The sequence below is a fragment of the Cyclopterus lumpus genome, chromosome 7, assembly GCF_009769545.1.
Source record: "Cyclopterus lumpus isolate fCycLum1 chromosome 7, fCycLum1.pri, whole genome shotgun sequence".
NCBI lineage: Eukaryota > Metazoa > Chordata > Actinopteri > Perciformes > Cyclopteridae > Cyclopterus > Cyclopterus lumpus.
In genome coordinates this window covers 19,996,871-20,004,620 of record NC_046972.1, presented here as the reverse complement: position 1 = coordinate 20,004,620, position 7,750 = coordinate 19,996,871, and positions in this window count along the sequence as shown.

Sequence of the window (7,750 nt, the reverse complement as noted above, 5' to 3'; positions counted from 1 at the left end):
AATGTGCTTTTGCTGCAAAGCACAGACTAAAGACTAAACTGAAATAACTTTTACGTCTGAACTATAGGAGACAGAATATGCCGGTATTTGCACGAGAGATTTTCTTTGTCCGCAAAAGCAAGTTACAGTCAGAACCGGAGACATGATGCAGGACCTGCAGGGCTTCACATTCAGGCAAAGAGGACGGAGACAGACGCACAATAGACTAGACAACACATTATTCCGGGTGGTGTTGTGGAGTGAACGGTGGCACTGATTACAAAGGGCCCCCAGCCGAGGGAGGCCCCCAGAGTTTATAGACTACAATGCCCTTTGTAATTCCTCAAGTGGGTATAAATATTTGATGCTTCAGCATGAGTTAGTTGAAACCTATAAGAATATCATCCTGGATCTCCTTTCAACGCCACAACAATGGGGTTGTTTTGACAAAGTGTTAATATAATTCTTTACATTGAGACCTGTTCTATATACTCTAGCTCTGTTTAAACTTGCATATCACTATTTGTTTCAGATTGTCAATGATGCGTATCCCCTGCAATCTTGAATATCAGGCCCACACTGTTCCGAACACCTGACAACAAATCACTTGTTGTGTGTAACAGTTTGTCAGAACCCCGCAACAATAATATAACACACAGGGTTAAAACAACCCACTCTATTGGGCTTGATTGGCGACCCAGTGCTTTTCAAACCCATGAATACTAAGCTTAACCCAGTATTGTGTTGCTGCTATCTATATTGACCCAGAATGGCATTAAATAAACTGCCCGATACACACGATCTGAATCGGGGACTGATTCAAACATGTGGCAGCCAAAACGTGCAATCAAAGTAAAGTCAAGCCCTTTATGTGCATTCATTTCTAACCACCTCCAGCATTCTGCCATGTGCATGAAGGCCGCAGCACACACAAGTGCAGTGTCAGCGACGGCATCCACATACTGGCCGCGTGCCACGAGATAACTGAACACACGGACGTAATTACAGACGCGAGCAATACATCATTGTTTCCACAGTGCCGCGTAGAGTTAATAAGCAGTGGCAGCGAGTGCAAACACTGCTGGCTAATAAGACAGAGCACGACCTGCCATGTGAGTAAACAATAGGAGAGGAAGCTGTGAACAGACAGTCGTCTTCACCTCGTTGATCTCATGGGAGAACGCCGTCCGCCAGTCGTCAGCGACTTGCAGCCGCGTGTCACAAAGCACTTCCTGTATGTTGCAGTCAAAACAACATCGTGGAATAGGGAGCCCGAGGTGTCCGGGTGATCCAGGATATTAGTGGAGTCTCATGTTGACCGCCGTCCGCTGATCTGTTTGTGTGTTTTGAAAATGGACTAATAGACAAGAATAAGTTGCCATGATAGAAAATGAATTGGTCCATACCACATGGAGTCAATACAGTGTTTGACTTGATACGCTTGCTTCACATTTGCTTATTCGTGCCCTCGTTTCCAAAACTTTCTGATCACGTACATTGTTCTTCCATGTACACAAAATTGGCATCACTCCTATTCAAAGTGTTCTCCTGTGAGACAGGGCTTCCCCCCTCTCAGTTTGTCGAGTAATCGGACGCTTTTTAATGCTAGATGACTTATTTCCATAAAACTCTGGTAACCACAAAACGTGGGGAGAAACCAGAGAAAGTTTAGAAAATGAATGAACTAATCAATTGTAGTGTTAGTCGACAACAACTTTCTTTGGTCGAGGACAGCCCCGGTTTGAGACGATGGATAGTCATTTCTATGTTGTTGTTCGGCGCCATCAGTTTCTATTGTTGTTGTGGTTTCTGTGGGTGAAATTTCATAAAGCATCTCCCAAGCTAAATTTGACTATGCATGAATGGGGACTGAAAAGTGATGGCACACACAGTCAATTATGCATAAAAAAATAGATATATATACCCGTCTCTAATTACATAATTATCTTGTATGCAGCAATTATGAAGTTTTTTTTAATACAGAATGATGAAGACTGATGATGAGTTGCATACAGCAAAACAATACCCTGTGGATTGAAAATAGCATGCCATACAAATGAAAAGCAATCTAGTGTTAAACGCACATGCTCGCTGACTTTAAGCTTACATTATAAAATGTGCAGTAAATGTTTACGTGCCAGTCATAACAAAACAACACCGTCTTAGTTGTGTTCTGTGAATGTATTAAACCATTGACGATCTAATTATATTACTAATGAGGGAAACAAGGGAACCCCACTCTTTTGTTTATGAGAAGATTTTCCTGTAAGGAGGCGACTCACTGGACAGATGGTTTTGGGGGATCTTAATGAGATACTTATTCATGTCTGATGTCAGAAATCCAAAAAGGGGGCTGGGGGGTGGGGAAGCCTCTCTGCTGATAGGCGACAGCATTTACTGTAGACTGTGAGGACATACTGTATTAGAAATACAGTTCCTAAATTCAGCTATTTGAATTGAAACATGCTGTTTTGTCAGATTGTACATGATACACTATCTCAATATGTATTTGTGTAACAGCATAAAATGATGTTCTGAGGACTTATGTAAGACCGCTGTGCTCACTTCTTTGGAAAATTACTAGCAGAGTAAAGGCAGTAATGAATATTTCAGTGGCACCGAAATGAATATCGCATGTGAAACGCACACCAATAGTGTGGTTGAACAGTATTGTGGAGTCGTGAATTGTGTCAAAGATGTTAAGTGGCGGTGTAAATAAACTTAGCATAACGATATATCGCCACCAAACTGATATTTACATTTGCTCTGCAAACATCTTTTGCACAACATGGAGCAGACAGAGACGTTTTTAAAAAAAACAACAGATTTAATCAGTTTTTGCTTTTGTACAACGTGTAAACTTTACTTCTGCAATGCTGATGTAGATTTTCATTTCAAGTTTTTATTAATGTGGCGGTGGTTTCCGTCCATTTAATGTGCCAAAAACAAACTTCAGAGACATCAAATGAGTTAATCTGTCACTAAATGTCAGTATAATAGTAATTTCTTGCAGCTGGTGTTGATGTTCATACACATTATGATAAATGATTATGGTTACCGTTTCATGTCCTTTGTCAGTTGCCTAACATGCTAAATACATCCTCCTGAGCAGCGCACGCTTCTTGTATCACTTATATCCTGTTTCTGTGCCGCAGGTCAAAGGAAGTAGGGGGAAAAGATCTCTTGTGCAAATACAGTGCATCCAAGCACACTAAAATATACATAAAACAACCTGTTCGCTAGATTGTCGGGAATACCCTTAAGTCATATTTACTAAAAGACAAATGTATTAGCATAAATTAAAAAAAAGATAGTAGAGGGATACAGTAAAACTTGCATTTTCCTTTCTGGAGGTATCCACAGTTATTTAACACAACATAAAACTATATTACACTGTAAATACCTTTTAAATACACAGTACAAATGGGGTCCTTTCACAATAGATGTGTCATGAAAAGCAGACACATGCTTGGCCCTTAAACTTGCAGCTAAAAAAACATAATGTCATTTCCAGTCAGGTACTTGAACCTATAAAAGCGACAATTTGCATGCAATTTCACAAAGTAATGGTGTTAACATATCAACACAGTTACCTCATTGTTCCTGCATGGTTACCCGGTAACTGTGACTTATACTTGCAGTACTTTATTTCCAGGTCCCTCTTAAACAGTCTTTACCCTTTTCTCTTCTTTCCCTGTACTTAAAGTACATGCAGGTACCCAATAAGTATTTTTATTGATACATGAAATAATTACACAGCAATTTGCGGTCTGTAATCTAAAAACCTTATCTAATGTGTTGTTTTGGTTTACTGTCGTTGAACCATCCAATGTTTGATTTTGATATCATTTTATTGGGTTGGGTTTATGGTGATTATAATAATAATTTGCTAAGAGTATAGTTGCTGTCGTGACAAAAACTAATAAGCATCCAAATACACAATAACCCAATGCTACATGATACAATAAGGGCTCAATAAATCAAGTGCAGCGTCCCCTCCATATACACATTGTCATAATGTTTGTAGATAACACAGAATCCACTTAGTGTGATAAGATCAGAGTAAACACGTATTTAGCTTTACGGATTGTCATAAGACAAATGAAAAACTGTCAATATACATAGATAGATGGGGCACACCGCCTTCCAGCCATCACGCGTCATTATTATGAGGATTCAGAGTGATTCAGGCCGGCCGGCAGCTGCTGGAGGAGAGGCGGAGGGAGGGAGGTAGGGAGGGAGGGGATGCGGGGCTCGTTCACATAATAGCCGGCGGGTGAAGGCGTGGTGAGTGTGGCTCAATACGAGGCAAGTGTGTGAGTGTGTTCTGTGTGTGTGTGTGTGTGTGCGTATGTGTGTGTGCGTGTGCGCTACAGTACTACACCGGAGGATGAACATGGACACCGGCTGCACGGCGGCTCTCCTCCCTGGCAAAAGCAGCCGGGGAGAAAGCTGAACCGAGGGGGGTGATCAACATGCAGGGGAAGCCATACACCTTTATCAATAACCGAAGACGGATATAAGGAGCGCCAAGGTAAGGAGATAGATGACGTGATGGAGCCGATTGAAAGCCGCCTCGCGGGGCGGTGAGGAGACAAAGTAGACCCGAGTCATGGGCGCATGGGATCTGGGAGAGAGAGAGAGAGAGAGAGAGAGAGAGAGCATCAATGGAAATTACGACAGCATGGGCTTGGCTCTCCGCAGCGGCTTGGCGTGTTTCCTCAGTAAAACGAGGAGGAGTGAAGGTTTTTATTTGACACATCTGTGTTAGTTATGGTGCTTCAGGTGGAATACACCCAGATATACAGTACAGTAGCCTCACAACAGCATTCATTCATTGTTCTCCCTGCACAGTGGGAACTGGCCCTGAGGTGGGCTCGTCTCATTCTAGGATGCTGTGGACACTATTGTTTGTATAGTGGATGTGAGATGGTAGAATATAGATAAATAAGTTAATTATTACAAAAAAAACAAGTAGTTTAAGCTATTTGACAGGTCTGATTGAATCTAATATGGAGCTGCAGGCTGTATGATACGTTTATTTAGGGTGTGGGGACTTTGTGAAATAGTAAAGAAAAAAGCGTGTCCAATGCATTGCCTCATTTTAATGTTTTTCTTTTGTGTGCATATCATATTCCAGTGTTTGCGATTTGTTGCTATGGTGACAACTGTGGTGATCAAGGCCAAGCGTGTTTTAGTGATGTCTTACAAGGACATTAGTTGTGCAGGTAGGCCAAAGTATCCTCCTTGCTACCTCGGGATTTCTCTTTTCAATTTATTGTTTTGGATATCTATTTTTACCTCGAGGGTGAGCCCTCCTGCAAAGATTGACACCGACCGGCTGAGTTATCTCAGAGTTGAAGGAAGGGACACAAGCCCGCGCGTGTGCATGCGTGTGTGGGTGTGTGTGTGTGTGCGTGTGTGTGTGTGTTGGGCATTGTAAACAGGAATAGTTGTTGAGATTGTGGCGTCTGTTTGACACATGCAGTGTGAAACTTTGTTAAGCTTCCTATTTGTAGGAGAGGATGTCCTGAGCCATTTATCACACCCGTCAACATTTTTTGGGGGGGCAATTCCTGACTCTTTTAAAAGGGTCACTAAAGTTATGCTTCCGGGTCCATTACATATTCAACAGAATCAAAACTCGGCACACGATGTAAAATATAATTTCATGAACATGCTCACTTCTCCACACAGTTTGAGAGCCCACACAGAGTCGGGTGTTTGAAGCTGCTATGAAATGTCTCAGCACTCAGTTGGCAACCGTTCATTTAAAAATCAAAGCCTCCCAAGACTTTCTGAGAAATGTGCTAAAGTCAGGGGGAGTGGGGGGAGGGAGGGGGGGAATCTATTTTTGGACAGGCGAGTAATCTTGTATTCGTACACTTTGCACAGAGAGAATGAATCTGATAGATATGCTGTATATGATAAGGTGAGCAGCATCACTCGGAATGGGATTTGGGGTTAGAACTTAATCTTGGCTCACGTGCAGTTTTCCTGAAAATCCACATATAACACTGCCCCTAGACACACTGTATGTTTTCAGTTAAGGTGCAGTCAATACATATAACTTGATTGGATATCAATATCCCTATGATGATACTGAATTTCCACTGGGCCGTAGACACACCGGTTCTGCATCTCATGACATTTGTTCACGCCCCATCATATTCTCCACCCGTTCACGTCCGTGCCTCGGTGGCTGGTCCCTCAGCACTGCAGGAAGTCACTGCAGTGTTCTGTAATGAAACTCTGCAGTTGTGTGATATCAAGGGTGCCGGTGGGAATAGCTGTAAAACCCGGAGAATGAGGGCAACTAGTGGCCAAGCTCTCGTGATTGCTTTCAGACGTTTCTGTTTGTCTCTATGCTCTGCTGAAGAGCTTTTAAGGGTATTTCAATTCGGCACTAAAGATGATGTAACCTGAGTTCACTCTGATCAATAAAAGTGGAGGTTTATTTTGCACCTCCCGGGTCAATCTGCTGATATGGACTGAGCCAAACAAGTATCTCGGATCCAGGAATTCCTTTATAATCATGGAATTCTACCTCAAGATTAGATACGTCATGTTGAACCTATTGGACTCACTTTACGTGTCAACGGAATAATACGTAACAGACAGATTCTCATGAATTGCTGAGCACTTTCCATTGATATCAACTCACTAACATGGCTGTGGAGTCTGGTCTTGTTTCTTAGAGAACGTCTACAAAAAAAAGAAGCTTGAAGGGTTTGAAGAGAAATTCAAATGTTTACTGGACACAGATCACATACCGCATGAATGAAAATCTAAACAACTTTCCCTTTCTTTGATTGTGTGGCGGCTTTTCTTCATTTTGACACTGAGTCACACATGTTATATATATATATATATAAATAAATACATACATATATATATATATATATATGTATATATAAATAAATGTATATAAATATATATATACAGTATGTATATATAAAATGAAAACATTACAAAGGCTTAGTGCTGGCCGATTATTCAATATGGTAACTTATCTTCTTTCAATGGAATAATATTGTGATTAAATCACAATTCGTTACACTCAGTTGCTTTGTCTGTTTTGGTCAATGTATGTGAACATAGTCAGTGTGTAGCTGAAGATATTTATTTATTTTTCTCTATTATTTTACTGGAAACTGTTGTGCGTATTTTGCACCAACGTTCTTAATAAAAGGAGAGTCAGTGTATGTAATTCACACAGGAATATACAAAAATAGACTTATTTAGTATATACCATTCATTTATTATTAATTACTAGACACATTTGCTTTATTGTGAGATATATTGTTATCGAGATGTGAAATGACCCATATTGTCCAGCCCTTCTAAGGCTAACTTGGATATTTGTACTTATTTAGCTTTTCTACTGCTACCATTACAACCCGATAGAAGCCCATTTGACCACCGCCGTTCATGGTTGCTCATGAAATATCGTCGTCTGATGTTGCTTCTGGCAGCCATGATTAAATAGATCGCACTGTCCGACTGCTTTTGAAGACGTCCTTTTGAACTTGTGCTGCATGATGACATCATTCGCATGAATCACTCCTCTGCGATGCGGCTCGCCCTGTTTACCACCGAGGTGTTGTGATATAAAAATTAAAATTAATATTCCTTCCTGAGTACCCCATAATATCCTGAGCCTCATTGTGTCCATGCATTTCCCGGATATCACAAACAGCCAGGCTGGTTCTCCTCGAGAGAGGATGCCACACAAATACCTTTTGACCGCTGACCATATGAGTTATGATGA